Here is a 12852-nt window from a genome sequence, read left to right on the forward strand (position 1 = left end):
GCTGTGGATATGTTTAACTGCAATTTTGATGTAAAACATTTGAAATCCGCTGTAAAAATTTTGATAATATTCAACTCTTTGAGAAAATTATTTTATAAAGGAATGCTGGTAAAACCAGGTGCAATACAATGTACATTATTGACACACTATCACGCTCTTTATCTTCGTCAATAATAGAATAATCGATTTCAATCGAATTGAATGCATGAGTTTGTAGTTGACTACTGAGCGACCTAAGCGATCGATTGCTAGCCAATCAGATAGAACTCCTTTTCTTGCGTTCAGTGAAATACCACTCGCCTGTCGCTCACTACCACTCGCCCGTCGCTCACCAACGGAGTATTAAATTTATATTTATCGTATAGGACGTCGACGGTGTGCGCCCTTGATGTCATTGACAAACACAAGGATATTTTAGATAAATTATCTCAACCTTACAAGACACCTTTTGTGTAAGGAAGAGGTACGAGCTGCACCCAGTATATATTTCCGAATAATAGCCAAACCTGTGCCTATTATATTTTTGTTTGTGCACCAAATTCCTGAGTTTATCCTCCCCTATGTACAACATATACTATACTTGTAGATTTTAGACTTACTTGTTAAGGCTTTGGGCCTAAGAAAAAACAATCGTGGAAGCAACGGGCTACGAAAACTCGAAAACTCCTCTATTATATTTTTGGGAGAAAAATTGAGAACGTAGGATGACCCCTGGCTTACTACCCCATGGCACCCTGGTGATTGAATTCCTCCTATTATGAAGCCTAATTTCCCTGTGCACCCCCCCGGTCCCCGCACTCCGTGCATCCATGGGTATTCATGCTCGTCGAAAATTTCGCGAAATAGGGGGTGTTTTCAGATGAAGAAATGCGATTCGCGAAACACACAAAAAAGGGGTGTTTTTTCAAACCACGTGTTCGCGAAATTGAAAAAAAGGGTATTTTCATGGAGCAGCCTACGTGTTTCTGTCAGAAAAGGGTATATCGTTCGCGTTTTAGCGAAAATAGGGGTATTGTCGAAGGGCAAATAATTCGCGAAATCGCTAAAAAAGGGGGTGTTTTTCCCCTAAAAACTTCGCGAAATGAGATGCAAAAGGGGGTGTTTTTAAAGTTCACCGACAAGCATGAATACCCGCGGATGCACGGAGTGCGGGGACCGGGGTGCACCCTTGCACATCGATACCTTTACCATGCTGGCAAGTTGAAGGCTTGCGCAACAGCTTGTCCTAAGCTTAATCACTGACGCCCCGCCTGAGCCCGTGCGATTGACTCCTGATGACGTAACAAGCAAAATGCTGTTTTCGCCAATGCGCAGAAGGCACTCAATTGGATATATTTTTATTCACTAATTATAAATGTAGTTATGAAGTGAGCAGGCCGACTATTAATTAGCTGGGCAATTATTTCCAAATGTGCCCAGTACTACTGCCCAGGAAGTGAAGTAAAGTAAATTGACTCCATAACAGTGATCATTGTAAGGGCGTAGAGCATTCAATGTATAATAAAAGATAGAAATGGCAAGAACATACTAGCGAGCCCGGGGGGGGGGTACTCAAATTTTTTTTTTTTTGGGTAGGGGTGTGCCTCCGAAGATTTTGAAGTAGGACCCATGTCTATACCACTTCAAACCTGATTTTTACTACCGATGCATATACCAACACAGAATAGACACCCATGACTATACCAGTTTAAAAGACAAAAATACCACCAATTGATATATACCAACCCCATATACAGACCCATCCATATACCACTATACGTTTAGAATACCGTAAAAAAAATTCAGATCATATTTTTTATTATTTTCTTGTTTACTGTATTTTGTATTTTTTTATTAGAACTATCAAGGGTCTATCATTTATTAATTATTATTATTTTGTTTGTTAGGGGTGCCTGGTCCCCGGAGTGGTGAATTGTAAGGGGGAAAAGATTTTTTGGTAGGCCAAAAGGGGGGATTTTTGGCAGAACATTTTGAGAATTCACCACCCCGGGGTACACATAATCGTTGCACCACCCCTTATTTTGTAATGAATAAAAATCCAAAATATATTTATTGTTGTTTTGTTTTCTCAGTTTCCAAATTTATAGTTTGTAACAAGTATTGTGTAGGGAAAGATGATTCTTGCACTTATATTTAAGTTTTATTTAACAACATACATGTACAAAAACCACGAAAACAGTGGCGCACCCAGTGCCCCCCCCGCTCATCATAGCCTTTGGTTCATGCAAGGCAGTCGATTGACGGAAGATATCTGTGAAAAAAAAATTGGGCCGGAGCAATCGTAATATTTGTACCCTGCATGGTGAACGGAAGAACAGAAAAAAATTAAAAATTAATAGAAATTTTGAACATGAATTTTTTATAATATATTTTTTTTGTACGGTAGCTTTTTTCTTTCTACTCATGGTTTATTGAAATTTTAAACGAATTTAATATTCATGCATTTCTGTTCAATGCAATTGCAATTATCATTGAATTATCGAACCAAAACAACATCAATTTGACCCATGCATATCGATCGTGTATGATCTTGTCATGTCAGCTGAATTCGGCACCAAAATAAAACTGAACTTTTCACTAAAAACTTACCCGAAAAAAAAAAAACCTATTTATATGATTCGATGCATTTAAAAATCGGCAGTTAATTTACTTTAGTTTTGCGATCCCGAGTTCTGAGAGGCAAAACTAACTTAAAAAACAGCGATGCAAAAATTGCTGCTGCAACTTCGATAACGATATTATTTCAGTGATTTATCAAAATTGGCTGGGGTAAACAGAAGTAGTGCTGGGCTCGCATATACTACACCGGAAGAGTGTCGCCATCTGTTTGCAATGACAACTCAACGTTTTGCTAATCGGACTATCAATTGATTTGCCCAGCTCTGAATTTATTATTCTGATTTGCCTTATTTGGATAGCGATGTACCTTATTTGGACAATTATTTTTGTGACATTCATGCAAGTGAGTTTAAAGATTTTCGACCCATTGATATACCAAAATCTGATTTAGACCCCATTTGAATACCAATTTCAACTTACTACCCATGCGTATACCACAAAAACGGAAAAAATAAGGGGTCATTGATATACCAAGCGGCCGAAAATGCGACCCATGTTTGCGGCACGTCCCCGTATGGCCTTTTGTACTGAGTACCCCCCCCGGCGAGCGAGGTAGGCTACCTGCGGTGCCTAACTCAATAATTACACACAATATGGCAACTTTTCTTTGGCTGCGAAGCCAACCCATTTTGCATACCAGTATCTACGTATCTATCATTTGTTCCCAAAGAATGAGATTGTCGGACATTGTAACGATATAATTAATGGCATTCAATGGTCATATATATTGCTCAGACAACATCATATCATTGGCAAAAGCTAATGTTTTGAGGACAATGAAAATAAGACGTTTAAAATTGATATTCTGCAAAACCAACTTAAGCGATGAGTTCCTTCGAACAAGACAGATTTGACCTAGAAAAAAGTTGACATCGTGAAATGACTGTGCCTGCTTTGCCAAAAGGGACTATAAACATTCTCAATGCACATAACGTATACTGTTGTTGTTCACACAATTTTTTTAAAGATATGGATAAATCAGCCGCTTTTTTTCTTATATATTAGTCAATTGTGATATTACAATTTATATGTATATCAATATCATAATAAATATTTGGGCTAAAGATAAAAAAAAAATTGTATTAATTCCAGTGCGATCAATCTGAGACTAGCATATAAACCATGTTAAGTCCACAAACTCGTGTACCTGATTTCCCTGTGCAATATTGCAATATGCTATAGTTATTATAGTTTCAGTTGGATGAAATATTACAAAGCGAACACATAGTAACAATACTGTGTGAGGCTTGTTTCCGAAATGAGAACAAAATAGTCTGCATATTGTTATACAGCATTGTTATGGTAAATAATATAGTACAACTCATTGTTGCAGCAACCATGTGGCTAATGTCAAACTTGTCAAAGTGATTGTGATTGTGTCACACAGGTATTAAATGAGAGTATGATATAGTGTCCGCTTCATTTACTTACATAGTCAGCCGGCTACCTTGAAAATTAATTCCGCTTCAAACGGGGGACGAACCCGTACGAACTTCACCCACACAATTTCTCTTTTTTCCAGGAGAAATATGCATAAAAAGTTGCAACAAGTGTCCACTTGTAATTTAATAATTATTCTCCTCGATAGAGATGAACTTGTTTTTGCAATAGACCTGCCCTTTAATACATAATGTCCGCATTGTATATTGGAAGTGTTACCTTCCCAATTTGTCTTGTCCTGCCATACGCTTGCTTCGGATATCATTAGATGTGGTCTAAATGGTCCAAATAATGTCCAGAAATGTATTACATGTATATCATTCTTTATATCTTCTCCGTCATGTAGCCTCCATTATTAACTGCGACCACCAATATGTTGATTCGACCTGAAATAAATCAGAAAAAGAAAACAGAAACTGGGAAGCAACTTGCCAGTCAACCTTACCGCTATGCAAAATTCCTATTTCATTTCGCCGTTACTACGCAAAATTCCTTATAGGAATGAGAGGGACAGGAATTTCCTTACTGTTTAAGTTACCCGGGAAGTTACCCAGACATAGAACAGGAATTTGTTATTTCTATTTGATTTATTATGGTACCTAAATAACCTGATGAAATGCAATATGCTTCCAACTTCCCGAAACCGACTTAATTTGATCTTGTGAGTTGCCTGGTGAATTGTTAACTTTCAATGGGATCATTCTCCAAGCCTCATGAATACCAACATTGAATGACCTCCCATTGATCTACCAAATTACTACTTCACTTGATGTTACTCAAATCCTGCCGCTTTCCCCATTTCCCCTGTCTTACATGTACGTACTAGACTCCAGATGCCCTTGAGTAAAGCCAACATCTTGAACATTTTTAACCTCCTATGCTACGTACCTCTTTTTACCAAGCTCCGTAAACACCCGATACTATTATCTATTGCCTGAATCTGCTGGAACCCCTTTATCGAGTTGCGTGACCATCTGACCTTTATACAATGTCTTCAGGTGACCCTGATAAGCCTGACCTGACCCAAGAAACTGACTTTGACTGCTCCTCCATTTCCCCAAGTTCCATGAAAAACTCCTTGAGCCTTCTTATTTTGCCCTCCAATTACCTCAACTTCCAATCCCATATTTTTCAACAATCCATACCTTCTGACCTACATTATGACCTTGAACTTCTTAACCATAAACGCTCAGAAAAGAAAGGCTCATGCTTCCCTGTCTGAACAAAATCCTTAACATTACTCGTTGACTGCCGATAAAACGCCCAATAAAGACTTAGTCACCGGACCGCGCCGGCCAGTTAAAGTACATGCCCTATCACACCACTCCACACCATACATAAATTCTCCCAGTCACATTTCCCAAATATGAAATTAAAAAAGTCAAATTTTAATTTACTTCTTTTAAAGTTTGGCAGAGGCGGGGTTCGAACTCACGGCGCAACGCTTAGTACTCTATGAGCCTAGCGCCTTAGACCACTAGGCCACTTGTCTTCTTGTTATTCAGCTGAAACTTATTTAAAAATATAATCGCAACTTCAACATAGGCCTACCACGTGACAAGCAAAGGCAGAAAACGTATTATATTTTGGAATTTTATCTGCTTAAAACATTAATGTGTATTATAATAGAGCTACCATTATTTATATTGTTGAATTCTCAAGCGCATAGAGACAATTAATACGAGCGTCCTATGATACATACACAATACATAAAATCGATTTTGATCTTCGGCATTACTCGACTCGGTGACCTCCGATAAAACGCCCAATAACGCCGGTCAGTTAAAAAAAATGCTTAAGTACATGCCCTATTGAGATAAGCAATCCTTTTGTGATATGTCCATTCATCCATATAATAATAGCAATCAGATTTTTGGATGGATGTTTTACACAGTGATTGGAGAAGAAGCTATGTAAATAATCAAAAGTACATGTCTACAAATTGACAAGGACAACTCCTTTTGTCAAAATTGTTTTCACCTATTTCTCAGTATGTTAATTAATCCGATTAATTACGTAATTTCGCCAGCGTATGATATATCAGTACTAATATGTAGGCCCAAGGAGGTTAGATATAGAAAGAAGAGGAAATAGATTACGTATCGCATAGGGGAGGAAGAAAAAAGGAAGGAGGAGGGGGGAAGGAGAGAGGGAGAGGGAGACCGATGGAGTCACAGGGCTCTAAATTACATAGGCGTAGATCGGGGGGATAAATGCCACAATATTTTGCCAGGGGATGGTCAATATAATCACCCCCAATATTGACGCCTGTGTATTGGTTTGTGTCGAAATTAACCTCATATTTGGCCATTTTATAGCCACAGAATGCCATTTTAGCGCTTTGCGCGAATTTATTCCACTTTTGTCCCATATTTCACCAGTTTAGTTTCAATAGGCCTATGCTAAAATTTTCGCGCGCATTTGTACCATAAGGTTCACTGTACTGGGTACTTAAAAAAAATCCTAACCTAACCTAAAACATAACTTTAACCCTTAGATTGGAGCTCTACTAGAAGTAAAAATATAGATAGTGAACGAATTTAGTATTTCTATATCTATGTGAGAATGATACAATAGAGGCCCTGCATGAAATTATTGATTGGCTCCAAACAAAGGTTTTCAACCGGTGTCCTTCACCGTAGTTATGGCGGAGTGCAGTCCATTCAATCAAATGTTGTCATCAACCTATTTGATCGTAGTGCAGGATTATGTGTGTGTGAGACGAACTGTCACGGTAGATTGCAATCATGCTTTTGTTGAATGCATTTGAGTAGTCCGCCATATTTACGGGATGATACGTCGCATGCAAGGCCTCTATATGACATGATGAACATAGTCATTGATGCATCAGTTTTAAAATAGACTAGGCGGTTACCCATATTTGGCGGTTCTCGTCTGGGCGCGATTACCAGGCTGATGGTGACATGCCCATATGACAATTTTTACTAATTTGACCTCAGATGACCCCAGGGTGACATTGGATGACCCCAAAATGACCTAAACTTATAACTCTAAATGTTGACTGTACCTACCAAGTTTCATGCCCATATATGAGCTTTTACTAATTTGACCTCAGATAACCCATGGTGACCTTGGATGCCCCCAAAATGCCCTTCAAAAAATGCTGCTTTAAATGTTGACTGTACCAAGTTTCATGCCCATACGACACTTTTTAGTAATTTGACCTTAGATGACCCCTGGGAGGGGACCCCGTGGTCAGATGACTTAACGAACATAGACATCTTCTTGCCAGGACAGAACTACACCCACCCACCGAGTTTGAGCCCCGTAGGACCTAGTTTCATGCCCATATGACAGTTTTTAGTCATTTGACCTCAAATGACCCCTGGGAGGGAGCCCGGGGGCGGACGACTTAACGAACATAAACATCTTCTTGCCAGGACAGAACTACACCCACCCACCGAGTTTGAGTCCCGTACGACCTAGTTTCATGCCCATAAGAGAGATCGTAGTTATCTAACCTCAAATGAACACCTGGGAGGGGCCCCGGGGTCGGATGACTTAACGAACATAAACATCTTCTTGCCAGGACAGAACGTCACCCACCCACCGAGTTTGAGTCCCGTACGACCTAGTTTCATGCCCATATGACAGTTTTTAGTCATTTGACCTCAAATGACCCCTGGGGGGGGCCCCGGGGTCGGATGACTTAACGAACATAAACTTCTTCTTGCCAGGACAGAGCTACACCCACCCACCGAGTTTGAGCCCCGTACGACCTACGACGGCCTCACATTAGCAGTCACAGACAAAACCTAAATCTACAGAATATATCCATTACTCGTCGATACTCGAAAGAGCTCAAAATAAATAACTTAGAAAATTTTCTTGATGTCCTTTAACATGTTTTCATAGTTAACCATCGTTAGCCATGGATATCTATCATGAGAACTGACCGGTGACTAAGTCCGATTTATTGGGACGTTTATCGGCAGTCAACGAGTAATGAGAAGCACCACAAACTTCAACAGTCATAAAATGAAATGTCACATGCAATTGTTAACCAGTTCTGCAAAAATCCAACAGTCGGATAACGGTGGGACAACCTATGGCGATCTGACCACGAATAACCCCAAACTAAGGGGAGGTGCAATAATTATGTGTACCCCGGGGTGAATTCTCAAAATGGTCTGCCAAAAATAGCTTGCCCCCCTTTGGCCGTGCCAAAAACCTTTGCCCCCCCCCTTTCGACGTGCCAAAAAAACCTTTGCCCCCCCCCCCTTTTGACGTGCCAAAAAATCTTTGCCCCCCCCTTACACATGCAAGATTTTGGGGAACCCGAATTTAAAACCTTAAATTGTCTTAACATATAATGCGAGCGCAGCGAGCAGGAAATTTTGCATATTTGAACGTGTTCGTAACGTTTTCCTACGCCTTTTAGGGCGTAATATAGAAACGGTGCCCAAAATATCTGTGCCAAAAATTGCTTGCCCCCCCCTTTCGACCTGCCAAAAATCGCTTGACCCCCCTTTCGACCTGCCAAAAAATGCTTGCCCCCCCCTATAATCCCCCCCCCCCGGGTACACATAATTATTGCACCACCCCTAACCCTAACCAAATTTCATGAACCTACTAAAAATTTTTTTTTCAGTTTCCGTGGTCACCCCCCAATTTCATGAACCAACGACCCTCCATGGTGTTTGATTGACCCCTAATGATCTCCCGTTGACCTTGACCTCTGTTTGCCCTGTTGGGTGTTCGCTCTGCAAATTTATTTTGAATTCATTCAAAAAGGGAAAATTCTCCCCTGATTTATATGATATCTCATGCCCCTGTCGATCTTATGAATGCATCTAATTACCTATACATTCACTAATTTGGTAATGTGGCAGTGGCACCCCTTTTAAATTTTTCCTTGCCCAGTTCTCCAAAACCCTGGCTCCAAGGCACCCCTTTAATTGAAGGCACAAACTTCACCCTAGTCAAAATGTGTGATTACCAAACCAATATAAAATATTGTCTGGGTGCTTAGTCAAGTACTTCATTGTTTGATATATTCTCTCTACCTGACAATATGAATTATTCATGCCGCAAATAATTTGCCCAATATTTTATTGTTATCCGATTCATTTTTTTTTTTCAAGCCAAACTGTCATGATCACATCCTGGGTTGATTGCCTGACAAAATCTCCCTACCTGACACACACTATGACTTATTCATGCCCCCAATAATTTGGCCAGTATATTTTATTTGAGATCTCATTCAAATTTTTGATCCAGTGGATCACATGATTGCAACTAATTAAATATTCCTGAATTCTGACAAAACAATTATCACATCAGCAGTGGCACCTGCACCCTTTTTAATTTTGCCACGCCCATGTTTTCCAAGGCCCCTCCCTAGCCAATTCGATTACCCAACCAAATTTCCCTACCTAAACCATCCAAATTATTCAGGATAGGGGCCTACTAATCGTCCATTTTTTTAATTTTTTTTAATTAATTAATTTATTTGTATTTTTTCCATTCATGATAATTTTTATCTCTCGTACACAAAGTAAAAGGATGTTATGATCACATGATCGCAACTAATTAATCACTCATGAATTTGAAATTGATCAAGAGTAGGGCCTACTTATTCCAGCAACTTCGCAAGTAGTGGAGTATCAGAACTTGATAGAGTCCATGTTTATAATTAATTTTAACTTTACTTAAAATTTGCTCACCCCGTTTCGACGTCCATGTCCAAGCAAGTATCCATATTAGTACATAATCACAGTTGTTTCACCGTTGTTTGCCCAGCTGGTCTTCCCAAATTGCAATACTTGATCCCAACACACAGATTTCGCCATCGTCAGACCATGATCGACAAATCGATCCATCATTGCTGTGACTCGCTGCTAGCTGCTGCATTGATGCTTGAATGGGGTTTCATTTACACCTCCATATAATTCCATTTCTGCTGAAAGATTCAGCATTCGGTAATGAACAGACTTGATTGCAGCAGACTTTACTGGATGAGCGATGTCTTGCCTTCCCGATCGGTTCAAAATTCTGCACCTCTAAATTTCAAAAATCCATCAAGGTGCTAAATATTTTGTATTCCCCTGACGGCTGCCATTCCTTTCATCAGTGTTTCTAGACACTAGTTGCCAACATATTTGCGATCATGCTTCCTTCGTTCAGAATAATTTATAGCTATTTCTAACTACCTCTGATTATATCATGTTATAAAAGCCAATACTATTTCCTTGAAAAGAATAAGTTTTCCCTTCCATGGAAATAATTCTGTGTTAAAAATTTTCTTCACATTGGAGATCCAACCTTCTCCTTCCATGACAGATAAAAATGTGCCTAATTCTTGACCCACTGGCAGTGTCAGAGGGTTATTAACCACTTCCCATTGGCTACTTCAAACAATAGACCTTAAACCTCATTGGTCCTTATACACCTGCTTATATAAAGCCATTACTAGGCAACCAATCAATAAATCAATCATATTGATTTGTCCAAGCACAAGCTATGGACCAGGGTTAGACTCTTTCACAGGAGGTAAATTTGTTTATTGTATAGATACAATAAACTTTAATATGGTAAAGTTTTTCACGCGCTTCGCGCCCATTTGTACCATAAACTTATTTGGTCCCCAAAAGGTGATGGATTCACTATACTTCAAGAATTATTTTCCGACCACCCCCCCACCGCCCCATGTCAAAAAGAAATCTACGCCACTGACCATCATGCTGACCAATGTCAAAAGGAAATCTACGCCACTGAGTGGGTAGACTATGCCATAGTCGAATTTTATTAAAAATATGTTATTATTAGTCATGATTAAAAATACGTTATTATTAGTCATGATAAACCCATTTCGTTGAACTCAAAATTATACTGATGTTTATTAAAATTAAAGTATTCAATAGTAAAATGGTCATAAAGAGTTTAAAATATCAGACGATTAGTGACAATAAAGGTAATTGAATGCAACATTATCTTGCATAATTATAACGGCTCACTTTAATACTGAACAATTCTGATTTTGGAATCTACCAGTTTATTGATAGCGAACCCCGAAATTTCACTTGGGAAGCTAACAAACAGAAGGAGTAGGGTGACTGATCAGATGTGAAAATCTATCAATTGTGCACACATTAATTAAATCAGAGTTTTAAGCTTAAATACAATATCCAGGCAAGTGGACTACGGGGTAGTCTACTGAGTGGGTGATGTTACAGGTGCACACCAGTAGTCAGTAGTTAAGTATAACCTCAATTTAACCGGTTAATTGTCTGGTTATTTAACCGAAGGTGATGGTAAAAATAGTTAATTATGAATTATTCTGACACTTCAATCAATTTTAAGTTTAACATTTAAATATCATCTAAAAATTCACTGAACATTATAAAAATAGCAGTATCCTTCTTGTACGGTTAGTCCTCATTTAGTCATAGCACATACAATTATCCACAGCAGACCATACCATTTTTGCCCATGATATTTTCCAACAATTTTACAAAACCTTGAATGTTTTTGTTTTGTGTTTTTATGGATGATCCATGCTGTCGGGACCTCATTCAACTCAGAAGTGTATTTATTTGAATTTGATTAAAGTAATGCGAGTAGCTGTGAGTGTATACCTTAATATACACACACAATGATATTGTGAAACACAAATTAATGCTAAGATAGCTGTATAGGCCCACATCATGCTATCTACTTATAAGAGAGCCGTAGTTCAATCTTCATTTACTTACAAATCGTAACGTACACGCGGTCTTAATAGAACTCTTGTTTCATTTTTCTGACACACATTCACATAATTGACAAATGCAATTTTAAAGTAGGTTAGACAACTCAGTAGCATGCAGTTTAAAGTCCCAATTACGACGTGTGTATAAGTTAGCATAGCATAGGGGATGTTTTCAGTGACCACTCTCTAAATAAATCAAGTATGTATCAACAATTGTAGCCTAATTCAAGAGCACGTTTAGGCCCATGAAAGTCAATTCCGAGTTTATCGTCCCTTTTTTTTCCCAGGTTGGTGAGGTGACTTTTTCATTTTTCATTTTTCATTATTTCATCAGATTTCATTATTGACCTAAAATGCGTGTTGATTTAAAGCCACACTCATACATGTTATTTATAAACATGTTTTATATGGGTAGGGACTAGAAAAGTTAGAAAAGAGCCTGGTTTTGCTTCCAAGTTATGAATTCATATGTTTACAAACAAAAATATATGTTTCCAATTGCTAAAACTGGTGAAAACACTGATACTTTGAAAATAATGAATTATTTTGGCATTTTTGAAAATTTGATTTTGGTTTCCAAAAAGTGACGCGGGCGGGGGACGATAAACTCGGAATCGACTTTCACGCGCCTTATATTTACCCCCAGTGTCCCACATTATGTGCGATATGAAGCTCATGCGATCTTCTGTTTTTGAGTTATGAGACAAAAACATAATTTGACGATTCGGTTTCATGCAGTTTACAGCCTACGAAACGTGTGTGTGTCAAGGCCTACTTTAGTAATTTGGCATAGGGGTGTTTTCGGTGACCACTCCCTAAATAAACCAATTTCTTTGTCAACAATTGTAATATGATTCAGAAAGATATCATCTATACTCCCAAATCGTGAGCAATATGAAGCTCATCATACTGCAGTTACTGTCCGTTTTCCTATACACAATACACAGTGCTCTCACCATTGGCGCGTGACCCCTAAAAATGATGTACGTTGGAAGAATGGGCACGTGCCTAGTTAACATCACTGTGTGAAAAATAACCAGCCAATATTTTAGCTATTCTCCAAACTTCTAGCAAATATATTT

This window comes from Amphiura filiformis, chromosome 17 (genome assembly GCF_039555335.1).
Source record: "Amphiura filiformis chromosome 17, Afil_fr2py, whole genome shotgun sequence".
Classification (NCBI taxonomy): Eukaryota; Metazoa; Echinodermata; class Ophiuroidea; order Amphilepidida; family Amphiuridae; genus Amphiura; species Amphiura filiformis.